The sequence below is a fragment of the Palaemon carinicauda genome, chromosome 40 (genome assembly GCF_036898095.1).
Source record: "Palaemon carinicauda isolate YSFRI2023 chromosome 40, ASM3689809v2, whole genome shotgun sequence".
In the NCBI taxonomy this organism is placed as follows: Eukaryota; Metazoa; Arthropoda; class Malacostraca; order Decapoda; family Palaemonidae; genus Palaemon; species Palaemon carinicauda.
The window spans coordinates 64,213,500-64,227,537 of NC_090764.1; positions in this window are offsets into that span (position 1 = coordinate 64,213,500).

A 14,038-nucleotide genomic window follows, 5' to 3' on the forward strand; every position below is an offset into this window, starting at 1 on the left:
TTGTAAAATTTATATGAAATCCCAAGCAGACTGGAATGGGATTTTGCATGATCTTTCGTATTTGAATTGGTCACAATTATATAATAGTGTAGATCCTGTTGTCCCTTTGAATGAGAATATAGTCAACATAATTGATAGGTGTATCCCTTCTCGTGTGCTAAGGTACCGAGTGAAGGACAAACCGTGGTTCAATGATGATTGTAGATGTGCTTATTTGGAGAAGCAGGAAGCCTATCATCTTTTGAAGGGTAACAGATCAGATTTGACCTGGAATAACTATACTCAGTTTCGAGCTTTTGCTCAGGGAGTTTATGCCTCAACTGAAAAGGAGTACAATTTAACCATAAAAGAAACACTTTCTGGTACAACGAAGGAACATAAATGGTGGTCTACCCTTAAATCTGTACTCTTTGGTGTAGATGCAACAGTTGGTCTTTTACTTAAACCAGATGGCTCTGTCACTCACTGTCCAAAGGAAAAGGCAACCATTTCGGCTCATGTTTTTGACAGTAAACAGAGTAATGAAAAACTTGAACTTCCTCATTCCTGTTTTCCTGAGGCTAAACTAACTAGTTTAGCTTTTCGATCTCGTGAGATTAAAGCTCTGTTGGTGGACCTTGATGCTTATGGAGGTGTAGACCCAAATGGTATTTTTCCTTTGTTTTTTTATAAAGACAGCAGATTTCTTAGCTCCAAAGTTATCTGTTATTTTGCGCAAGTTAGCAAGAAGAGGAGCTTTCAGCACTTATTGGAGGATTCGTAATGTTACTCCTCTATGTAAATGTGTTTGTGGTAGCTCAAGTCCCACTGATTACCACCCAATTTCCATAACTCCCATATTATCTAAAGTTTTTGAGCGTCTTCTGGCAAAACGTCTTAACCCTGGATAGGTACGCTCCTCGGACACCCCTTTAAGGGTATACTCGGACGCGAACGACCCCGACGCCAAAAAAAATTCTTGAAAAATCAGTTTTTGCAGTAACCTCCTTTTTTCTTTTGCCAAAAAAAACTTCAATGAATGCTTAAAACAACTGTAAAGATAAATACTACTCATCTTCAGAAAAACTATTTATTATAAATATTTTAAAAAATTAAGTAGAAAAAAAAAGACCTGACATAAAAATTCATAAAAAAAAAGTTTATACATATATACACAAATCCTTTTAGGAATTGATTCTTGAATGTTTAGGACACATCTTGATGTATTTTGGATGAAGTCAGACCCATGGAGGTGAAGATCTGAAATGAGAAAAAAAGGGTAACTTTTTTTGGCCAAAAAAATTTGTCCAAATTTCATGAATTTTTTTGGGTACCCAAATGAAATAGGAAGTGGCTAATTTTTTTTAGGGAATAAACATATGTTATCCTAAAATAGAAATATGTAAAAAAATCTTCATTATTTTGTAAATTACATTTATATCAGGGGCCATATCTAAAGGTAATTTTTTGAGTACTTAGAAATTTCGTAAAAAAATACATATATTTAATATATAATATGATATTTATGCAGGTAAAAATATACCAAAATATCACAAATTCTATAGGGAACAAGAATATATATAGATAGGGCAGCTTACGCTTCGGATATGTCCACAAAATGGCCGCCAACCACACTGACTCAGACTCCCTAATCTGCCACTTGAAATGTAGGAAGGGTATGTCAATTTCAAGGTGTTATTTACTAATCTAATTATTATTGGATATGCATAAAAATTGTATGGTGGGTTGCTGGATAATTGTCGATTATTTTACGACTATAAAATTAAAATTCTGACCCAAAAAAATTTTTTGAATGGAAATAAAATCGAAATAAAAAAAAAATGTAAAACAATATAATATTTTAGCTAAAAAAATTTGATGATATTCAATCAAAAAAAAAGTAAACAAAATTTTCCGACAAATAAACATCTAGAGGAATCATTACTCTGTGATAGTTCCTTAGTACGTAGTAATTTTGAAAGAATTGGGAAAAAACGAAAAAATGGCAATCACCGGAAAATCGAACACATACCTATATATACGCCATATCTGGCTAAAAAAAAGATAGGCATGGGTAGCCAGATCATCTAGAAACACTTTCCAACACTATAAAAATATAAGTTTTGCGACACTACTTGCCAATTCCTTACGGTAACATGACTAAGCAAAAAAATGCAAAACAAATAAAAAGGGGCACTCGTGGAAAAATGGCCATTCTAATATACGGCATTTCAGAAAAAAAAAATTTCAACCACGTGCTAGGCAAACCATCAAGGCACATTTTCCGACAAATAAACATATAAATGAATCATTACTCTGTGATAGTTCCTTAGTACGTAGTAATTTTGAAAGAAATGGGAAAAAACGAAAAAATGGCAATCACAGGAAAATCGAACACATACTTATATATACGCCATATCTGGCTAAAAAAAAAAATAGGCATGGGTAGCCAGATCATCTAGAAACACTTTCCAACACTATAAAAATATAAGTTTTGCGACACTACTTGCCAATTCCTTACGGTAACATGACTAAGCAAAAAAATGCAAAACAAATAAAAAGGGGCACTCGCGGAAAAATGCCCAACATTCTAATATACGGCATCTCAGATAAAAAAAAAGACATGCACGTGTTAGCCCAACCATCAAGGCACACTTTCTAACACATAAACATGAAAAAAAAATCAATAATATACGGCAATTCCTTACTACGTAGTAAATTTTTACAAATATTGAAAAAAAACAGAAATTGGCAACCGCAGTTAAATACCCAATATACCAATAACTACGTCGTATCTGACAAAAACAAAATCACGCATGGGTAGACAGATCATCTAGCCACACTTTCCAACACTAAAAAAGCAAAAGTTTTACGACACTATTTCGCAATATCTTACGGAAAAATGACTTGGCAAAAAAATGAAAAAAAATTAAAAAGGGGTACTCGCGGTAAAATGCCCGACATTCTAATATACGGCATCTCAGATAAAAAAAAGACATGCACGTGTTAGCCCAACCATCAAGGCACACTTTCTAACACATAAACATGAAAAAAAAATCAATAATATACGGCAATTCCTTACTACGTAGTAATTTTTACAAATATTGAAAAAAAAACAGAAATTGGTAACCGCAGTTAAATACCCAATATACCAATAACTACGTCGTATCTGACAAAAACAAAGTCATGCATGGGTAGCCAGATCATCTAGACACACTTTCCAACACTAAATAAGCAAAAGCTTTACGACACTATTTGACAATATCTTACGGAAAAATGACTTGGCAAAAAAATGAAAAAAAATGAAAAAGGGGCACTCGCGGTAAAATGGTCCTCGTGGTGATGAACGACATTTTAACTAAAAAAAAAATCATGCACATGGTAGCCAAACAATCCACCAAGAATTTCCACAACTGATAACCTATACAAGTTGCACCATTCTACGACAATTTCATAATACGTAATAACTTTGATAATTATGCAAACTACCTTAGAAGGGTAAACTCGGTCGCGAACGACCCCGACGCGTCTCAGAAATCGGGGAAGGAGTACAGCTACAGCAATGCACATCTGGACACTACTAGAGCGTGTAGGGGAGACACCTCCTGCAGGTCGATCACCCACAAATTCAGTCACGGGGGTGAGTCACGTGAGAAAAACCTGTTTTTTTTTTACGCTCGGGGTCGCGAACGACCCACCGTACCTATCCAGGGTTAATAGGTTTGCTGAAGGTAATCATCTATTCCCTAGTTTGCAATTTGGTTTTCGTAAAGGCCTTGGAGCATGTGATGCCCTTCTTACAATCTCCAATGCTGCACAGAAATCCCTTGATTGTGGTCAGGAAGTTCGTATGATTGGCCTTGATTTTAGTGCTGCCTTTGACCGTGTTAATCATGAGGCCCTTATTTTCAAACTTGAACAGTTGGAAGTTGGTGGGTCGTTTCTTAGCATTATTATTGATTTTTTAAGTAATAGATCTCAAAGAGTTGTTGTTGATGGGCACCATAGTGATTATAGGAATGTGATATCCTGTGTTCCACAGGGTAGTGTTCTTGGCCCATTACTTTTCATACTATATACACATGACACGTGGTTTGGCCTAGAAAACAAGCTTGTTGCATATGCAGATGATGCCACTCTCTTTGCATCAATTCCATCCCCTGAATGTAGATCTGGGGTTGCTGAATCTCTTAATAGAGATCTAGCTAAAATTAGTGCATGGTGCAAATTATGGGGTATGAAGTTGAATCCTAACAAAATGTTATTTTCATTAGTAAAATAAATTTTTGAATATACTTACCCGATGATCATGTAGCTGTCAACTCTGTTGCCCGACAGAAATCTACGGTCGGGATACGCCAGCGATCGCTATACAGGTGGGGGTGTACACAACAGCGCCATCTGTGAGCAGGTATTCAAGTACTTCTTGTCAACAAGAACTCAATTTTCTCCTCGGTCCACTGGTTCTCTATGGGGAGGAAGGGCGGGTCCTTAAATTCATGATCATCGGGTAAGTATATTCAAAAATTTATTTTACTAATGAAAATAACATTTTTCAATATTAATCTTACCCGATGATCATGTAGCTGATTCACACCCAGGGTGGTGGGTGGAGACCAGCATACATGTTAACAAAGAAGCTAAGTATCCCGTATTTCATTTTATTAGTTATTCAAAAATAACATAAAATAAATAAGTACCTGGTAAGGAAGACGACTTGAACCATTACTCTGCCTTTATTAAGTACGTCTTCCTTACTGAGCGTAGCGGTCCTCTTAGGATGCTGAACGACTCTTAGGTGCTGAAGTATAAAGGGCTGCAACCCATACTAAAGGACCTCATCACAACCTCTAACCTCGGCGCTTCTCAAGAAAGAATTGACCACCCGCCAAATCAACAAGGATGCGGAAGGCTTCTTAGCCGACCGTACAACCCATAAAAAGTATTCAAGAGAAAGGTTAAAAAGGTTATGGGATTATGGGAATGTAGTGGCTGAGCCCTCACCTACTACTGCACTCGCTGCTACGAATGGTCCCAGGGTGTAGCAGTTCTCGTAAAGAGACTGGACATCTTTGAGATAGAATGATGCGAACACTGACTTGCTTCTCCAATAGGTTGCATCCATAACACTCTGCAGAGAACGGTTCTGTTTGAAGGCCACTGAAGTAGCCACAGCTCTCACTTCATGTGTCCTTACCTTCAGCAAAGCAAGGTCTTCTTCCTTCAGATGAGAATGTGCTTCCCTAATCAGAAGCCTGATGTAGTAAGAAACTGAGTTCTTAGACATTGGAAGAGAAGGCTTCTTGATAGCACACCATAAGGCTTCTGATTGTCCTCGTAAAGGTTTTGACCTTTTTAGATAGTACCTAAGAGCTCTAACTGGGCAAAGTACTCTCTCCAGTTCGTTCCCCACCAAGTTGGACAGGCTTGGGATCTCGAACGACTTAGGCCAAGGACGTGAAGGAAGCTCGTTTTTAGCAAAAAACCGAGTTGCAAGGAACATGTAGCCGTTTCAGATGTGAAAACTATGTTCCTGCTGAAGGCGTGGATCTCACTTACTCTTTTAGCTGTTGCCAAGCACACGAGGAAAAGAGTTTTAATGTGAGGTCCTTAAAAGAGGCTGAATGGAGAGGTTCAAATCTTGATGACATAAGGAACCTTAGGACCACGTCTAGATTCCAGCCTGGAGTGGACAACCGACGTTCCTTTGAGGTCTCAAAAGACCTAAGGAGGTCCTGTAGATCTTTGTTGGTGGAAAGATCCAAGCCTCTGTGGCGGAAAACCGCTGCCAACATACTTCTGTAACCCTTGATCGTAGGAGCTGAAAGGGATCTTACGTTCCTTAGATGTAACAGGAAGTCAGCAATCTGGGTTACAGTGGTACTGGTTGAGGAAACTGCATTGGCCTTGCACCAGCTTCGGAAGACTTCCCATTTAGACTGATAGACTCTGAGAGTGGATGTCCTCCTTGCTCTGGCAATCGCTCTGGCTGCCTCCTTCGAAAAGCCTCTAGCTCTTGAGAGTCTTTCGATAGTCTGAAGGCAGTCAGACGAAGAGCGTGGAGGTTTGGGTGTACCTTCTTTACGTGAGGTTGACGTAGAAGGTCCACTCTTAGAGGAAGAGTCCTGGGAATGTCGACCAGCCATTGCAGTACCTCTGTGAACCATTCTCTCGCGGGCCAGAGGGGAGCAACCAACGTCAGCCGTGTCCCTTTGTGAGAGGCGAACTTCTGAAGTACCCTGTTGACAATCTTGAACGGTGGGAATGCATACAGGTCGAGATGGGACCAATCCAGCAGAAAAGCATCCACGTGAACTGCTGCTGGGTCTGGAATCGGAGAACAATACAACGGGAGCCTCTAGGTCATCGAGGTAGCGAACAGATCTATGGTTGGCTGACCCCACAGGGCCCAAAGTCTGCTGCAAACATTCTTGTGAAGGGTCCACTCTGTGGGGATGACCTGACCCTTCCGGCTGAGGCGATCTGCCATGACATTCATATCGCCCTGAATGAACCTCGTTCCCAGCGTGAGCTTTCGATCTTTGACCAGATGAGGAGGTCCCTTGCGATCTAGAACAACTTCCTCGAATGAGTCCCTCCCTGCTTGGAGATGTAAGCCAAGGCTGTGGTGTTGTCGGAGTCCACCTCCACCACCTTGTTTAGCTGGAGGGACTTGAAGTTTATCAAGGCCAGATGAACCGCCAACAACTCCTTGCAATTGATGTGAAGTGTCCTTTGCTCCTGATTCCATGTTCCCGAGCATTCCTGTCCGTCCAATGTCGCACCCCAGCCCGTGTCTGATGCGTCCGAGAAGAGACGGCGGTCGGGGTTCTGAACAGCCAAAGGTAGACCTTCCTTGAGAAGAAAGCTGTTCTTCCACCACGTTAGAGTAGACCTCATCTCTTCGGAAACAGGAACTGAGAACGTCTCTAGCGTCATGTCCTTTATCCAGTGAGCAGCTAGATGATACTGAAGGGGGCGGAGGTGGAGTCTCCCTAACTCGATGAACAGGGCCAGCGATGAGAGTGTCCCTGTTAGACTCATCCACTGCCTGACTGAGCATCGATTCCTTCTCAGCATGCTCTGGATGCATTCTAGGGCTTGGTTGATCCTTGGGGCCGACGGAAAAGCCCGAAAAACTCGACTCTGAATCTCCATACCCAGGTAGACAAAGGTCAGGGATGGGACGAGCTGGGACTTCTCTAAATTGACCAGGAGGCCCAGTTCCTTGGTCAGATCCAAAGTCCATCTGAGATTCTCCAGACAGCGACGACTTGTGGGAGCTCTTAAAAGCCAGTCGTCTGATGGAGCCGGACACAAGATCATGGTACTGCTGCACAGTCTGTGAACTGTCAACCATGGGGAAGCGAGGAAGTACAGCGACAACCCGAAACTGTCTAGACTGTCTGGGTAGTACAGACAACTCTTTATCGGGTTGCTGAGGTTGCCGCACCGCGTCACAACAAGTCACCTCTGCTGGTTGTTGAACGTCTTCCCAGTGACACACTGACTCCGTAAAAAGAAATCCTCTATCAAGGACTAAGCTTGGACTGCATGTCTTGCAACAAAGCTCAAGGTCTATGGGAGCAGGTGTGGCAACAGACGGGGTTAGCGACTGAAGCGGAACCATTTACCCTCCCTGGAAGCATGTTATGCTTAAATAAAAGTCCATAGGAGGCTAAGCAGCTTAAGGCTCCTCTCCAAATGACAGAGTCCTCAAGGGAATATCAGAAGGAGGGAGAACAGCACTTTCTCATCTACAGGAACCATATCCGAGAAAAGCTAAGTTCTCTCAGTGAGGGTTTCACTGGTGCAAAAGCAGCAGACCAGAAGGCAACGTTATGAAACTGCTTGACAGTCTGTGAACTGTCAAAAACTGAACTGTCAATCACAACAGGAGCGTGAGGACATACAGCACTGGTGTATAAGTAGCAGACCAGAAGGCAACGTCATGTAACTGCATGACAGTTTGTGAGTTGGCAACAACCAAAGATGTGTGGGGAAGCCTCAACTCCTGCCTGACTAGTTTGCTGCTGGCGAGTGGCGGTAACCACAGTGTGTTGCGGAGGCTGACACACCGTGTCAAAACACGGCAGCTTGTGGTAGCTCCCGCACGGCAACGGAGTGCTCTGTGTGTGGGAGTCATCAAACATCTGGCAGGGTTGACTGTGCATGGGTGGAGGAGCTCTCACAACAAGAGTGTGAGAGCATGAAGCCATGCCGGGCGCACAACCGTGGGAGGTGTAGGCCCACGGGTGCATCGTCAACCTTCTCCGCAGTCGGAGTGTGGGAGCTGGCAACAACAAAAGCAGAGTGCTGGTGCGTGGGAGGGGCTGCGGTGGGTTGAGGAGCATGCGGTATGGTATGCAGAGCATGCTGTAAGGTATGCAGAGCATGCTGTAAGGTATGCAGAGCATGCTGTAAGGAATGCAGAGCATGCTGTAAGGTATGCAGAGCATGCTGTAAGGTATGCAGAGCATGCGGTATGGTATGCAGAGCATGAGGTAAGGCATGCGGCTCATGCTGCATGGTATGCGGCTCATGCTGCATGGGATGCGGCTCATGCTGCATGGTATGCGGCTCATGCTGCATGGCATGCGGCTCATGCTGCATGGGATGAGGCTCATGCTGCATGGAATGAGGCTCATGCTGCATGGGATGAGGCTCATGCTGCATGGTATGAGGCTCATGCTGCATGGAATGCGGCTCATGCTGCATGGTATGCGGAGCATGCTGTAAGGTCTGCAGAGCATGCTGCATGGGCTGAGGAGAATGCCGCATAGTGCTGGAACCCGGCAACTCCTGATGCGGCAGCTCACGCATGTTAGCAGATGGTGCAGCAAGAACATGCGTCTGGCAGTGAGGACTGCGCATCGGTGGAGGAGCTCTCACAGGTGTGGTGTGGGAGCAGGCAGCCGCAGTATCTGCTGAGCGCACAACCTCGGCGGGTTGTAGGTAAACAGGCTGCATTGTCAACCTTCCAGCATGATACTCCTGTATGAAGGAGCAAGCTGAGACTGTAAAGTCTGCAGCATGGACCACTAGGGTCTATGAAAGACAACAACAAACGGAGCTACTGTCCGTTGTGACTGACGGTCTAAAACAGCTGGTGCGGCAACAGACGGAGTTACTGCCTGTTGCGGTACCACCTAGCCTCTCTTAGGAGGTGTGCAGTTGTCGTACTGCAGCGAGTCCGAACTGACCCAGTGGCTACACCTAGGCCGTTGGACTTGCGCGGAAGGGACCGACTTGCACTTAAAAGCTGCAAGATTTGGTCCATGGTTTCTGCGAGAAACCTCTTCCGCAGACGAGGAATAAATGGGCTCTCTCGTCTTTGTGTGGGTGGGGTGATCACGTCGGCAACGTGTGTAGATACACCCGAAACCACAGAGGGAAACGTCTGTTCGTCGATCAAGGCCTGAGGAACCCATAAGTCCTTCGACATTACTTCTCCCCTGGGCTTGGGAGCTTGAAAGAGGTCCCGGACTAGGTGAACCACTGGCACGAACAGACGAACCCTCGAACGCAACACTGTAACACTTTGCGCATATCACTTTATCACTTTTGATTTTCTGTTTGCACTTATTTCACTGAACTCGAAACTTTAAGTGGTTTGTACCTGAAACACGCAATCCTATCCTTCATTAAAAGGTAGTAATTGCGAAAACAGTATTACAATGTAACAGAAAAACATAATGAAAGATAAAGAATTCAGTGGCTGGAAAAGAGACTAAACACTAGATCAAATAAACTACGTTTAAAATCTCTCACCGCATAAAGCCTGGGAACAAGAATAAAACTCTAGAAACGTTTTACCTTCTTCCCCTCTATCGACTAGGGAGAAGAGCAAAAAAACGAGAACAACGTTACCCGCTTGAACGAAACGTTTATCCTCCTCTCTCTCCCTCCGTCTCTATCTCTCTCTCTCTCTCTCTTGACTTAGAACCTGAGAGATGAGCCCAATTATATATATCGTTAAAACATATTATTTGTTAAAGGAAAAAAACTGAAAGGTTTCCCAAATAAAAAGCTCCTTTATTAGAATTAAAACCATTTAAGCTAAGAAAGAATGAACGAAACGCTAGAATCGGTTTACTCTTACTGCAACGTGAAACCGTGAATACTCTCTCTCTATCGTAACGATAGAGCGCAAGTTGAACGTTCTGAACGTCAACAACTGCGGAGACTAAACAAAACGTTAGTTCAACTTTGAAAACAGTACGAGACTTATCAAAGAAATTCTTTCAAAAACATAAAATTAAAATAGCATAAATTCTTAACAGGAAAAACGATATGACGAGCTCAATGTTAATTAACTTCGGTTCCAAGTAAGGACCGCCTACTATTAGGAAAGGTCGCATATTTTTTTTTTTTTTTTTTTTTTTAAGGAAAGTTAATCGAAGAGGCCTATAAATGGCGGAGAGATATAAAATAAAAAGTGAAAGAGAGTCTATACTCTCTTCGACACCAACACTTCCGTCTAAGGGAAGGGTCGGCCATTTAAAAGTGAAAGAGAGTCCATACTCTCTTCGTCACCATAATTAATTCAATTTAATTCCAAAAGCTTGCTAAGCTAAAGATAAAGCTTCCTGAATAGCGAAGGCTAAACTCTAGAGCAAATACATCACCAAATCGTGAGCAATAACTCCAGAATCAACAGCGTATCCCAGTAGGTCTAGCCGGTGGCACGACAGAGGAAAAATTGAGTTCTTGTTGACAAGAAGTACTTGAGTACCTGCTCACAGATGGCGCTGTTGTGTACACCCCCACCTGTATAGCGATCGCTGGCGTATCCCGACCGTAGATTTCTGTCGGGCAACAGAGTTGACAGCTACATGATCATCGGGTAAGATTAATATTGAAAAACTCAAAGTATGATTGCAAGTAGGTCAAGGATGGTGGCTCCTCAACATCCGGATCTCAGTATTAATAATGTTTCTTTAAATTTGTATGACTTTTCAAATTTTAGCTATGATTCTCGAGAGCAAATTGACTTTTGAGAAACACATTAGGTCTGTCTTCTTCAATTGCACAAAAAATTGGCTTATTGAGAAAGTCTCTTAAAATTTTCGGTGATCAATCTATTCGGAAGAAGTGTTTTAATTCTTTCATTCTACCATGTTTTGAGTATTGTTCTCCTGTCTGGTGTTCAGCTGCTGATTCTCATCTTAATTTGTTGGACAGAAACTTATGGTCTATTAAATTTCTTATTCCTGTTCTAGATATTAATCTTTGGCACTGTTGTTCAATTAGTTCATTATGCATGTTGCATAAGATTTTTCATAACTCTAACCATCCTTTACATTCAGATCTCCCTGGACAATTCTACCCTGTTCTTAATACTAGGCAGGCAGTTAATTCCAATAGCCAGGCCTTCTCCATCATGAGGCTCAATACTACACAGTATTCTAGAAGTTTTATTCCAGCTGTTACCAAGTTGTGGAATGATCTTCCTAATAGGGTAGTTGAATCAGTAGAACTTCAAAAGTTCAAAGTTGGAGCAAATGTTTTTATGTTGACCAGGCTGACATGAGTCCTTTTATAGTTTATATATGACATTTCTGTTTTTGACGTTAATAGTTTATATAGGACATATCTGTTGTGACGTTGTTAATGTTTTAGAATGATTTATTTGTTAACTTGTTCTCATCATTTATTTATTTCCTTATTTCCTTTCCTCACTGGGCTATTTTTCCCTGTTGGAGCCCTTGGGCTTATAGTATCTTGCTTTTCCAACTAGGGTTGTAGCTGGGCTAGTAATAATAATAATAATAATAATTCCCTTGGAATTAAGAAGGAAATGGATACTGTTTGCTTGTTTTTTCTATTCACAGGAGAACAACCATACTACGGTTGTTTGGGTAAATAAAGTTACGGCGCAAGGTAGGCAAGAAGTAGGGGCGGTTGGAGTGAGGCGTTGAGAGTAAACGTAAAGACACCAACGTTCTCATACCGGGTGGCTTTTTTTTTTTTTTGTACGTCTTCACGCTGATTATAAATTGGATATGCTGTTTCCCTTAATTGCATATAAAGGGATTGTTTTTAACATGGAAGAATAAAGCCATCGACGCTGCCCCGGACGGCAGCTACTGTTGCCGACTATCATTCGCATACTAAACGTCGAGATCAACCAAGTAGCACCAAGGATGATTTATAAGGCTGGTCATTAATGATACCGATCATCTCAATGTAATTATGTACTCTTAACAAGCTAAATGTTTTGCATAATTTACTTCGGAGTCTTAGCAGTTAGCCTTAAGAAATTCTTGAGTTTTTTCAACTTAGTTTCTTCAAGTGGGTGGAATACAATACAGTAATTTTAGCCTTCGAGTTAAACTGTTTCTCATTCAGTATTGTTTAGTGTGTTGACAGCTCCCTGTTACTACACACATTGTTGCATAGTTTATCTTCATATTTTTGGGTGTGTGTGTAGTAGTCCACCTTATTTTTTTGGTACATTGTCTAATGAAGGTAACTTTTTTGTACTCTCAGGAAATCTTGGTAAATAGTGGGTTGGGAACACTCGAACAATTAAGGAAGACCATATTAATTCATCGTGATAGAAAGGAGGAAATACAATTTATATTTTAGTATAGCGAATTTTTCTTATCCCAACTAACTTAGTTGTCTATCTATTGGAATAATATATACATTCAAAGTTTTTTCCAAGAACTTCTGGCAGGTTTTGACCTGCATATGGTTCCTCATTAGGTTGGCAGACATGGCAATGGCTTCTCAGGATGGCAGTGACACGGTCCTGGACCGTGTCTTCAACACTCCCAAGCCCTCCCAAGTTCAGTGCAGCCTTGCTCTGGTCTCAGAGACTGAAGAGTACCTGGCAGAAGATGTCTACTAAGCTCTTCGACTCCTCTAGTTCCCTTCGCTCAGACTCGCCCTCTAAACTCCTCCCACCTCTTGTGTCCAACAAAGGAAGTACTGTATTATGAGGTCCTTGACGAGCCTCTCCCGGCCATTCCTCTACACCATTCCTTAGAGGAACTCACGAAGGGGATCTCTCTGGAGAGGCTTCCCTTTCCTTTCCTTTGATGGCTGCTTTTCCGGTTCCATACAGCAGGAGAACCTTACTCCCTACAGGACCTCCGCTGTTGTTTTACCTTGTTCGTTCAGAGTATTTATCGTTTTAGATCACGTATTGTTTACAAAGGATATTCTTGTGTTTTGGTGTAAATTTTATTTCTATATATTCAAAGCTTGTTACACTAATTCTTTTCAACGTTTTGAGATTTGAGTAACTTTGGTGAATAAAGAGTCCGACACCCCTACCAGACCTACCTTCTCTCGGTATGTGAAAGAAGGCATATGTGGGGGGGGGGGGGCATCATTTCAGTGATCTTTGCCTTGTCCAAGTTATTTGACCATGTTTTCAGATAATGCTAGCATATCCAAATACTTCTAGTTTATCAACTCTCGAATCTGAACAGTCTTATTACCTACAGATTGCATATTTACATAGCCACAGTTTATGACATCCCTAGTAACCATGATCAGTATTTTCTGCTAGTCTTTTCAATTCCAAGTCATAAGCTTTGCAGTCTCTAGAATTTACTGTGCGGTCACTTGGTTTGTTTAACTTTGTGCAGTTTATACACTTTGACACTTGCAAATTACACTCCCTGGTGGAATGTCTCCCTGAACATTTCCCACAGACTTTATCATCATTCTTAGATTTGCAACCTTTCTCAAAATGTCCATACCTCTGACAGTGGTAGCAGGTAATCACGTATGTTATTGATACCCCATCGTAACGAAACTTTGTCCCCATTATCATGAAGAGCCCTCTGAACCTTAGGATCACATTTCAGCACATAGTGGGTGGTTCCCCCCCCCCCAGGCATTTTTCTTCAGGACTACACTTATCTTCTCTTCTATATTTTGGATTTGGTCCAGGCAGTGATTTTTTTTAATCAAAGCATTTACTACATCATCTTCATCATTGTATACATTGCACATTATTTTTGGTTTTAGTTTTCCCGAGTTTTCTCGTTTCAGTGTCGGCCACCAATGTCGGAATTTTTTTTTACTGCCTCTTCTCTGATCA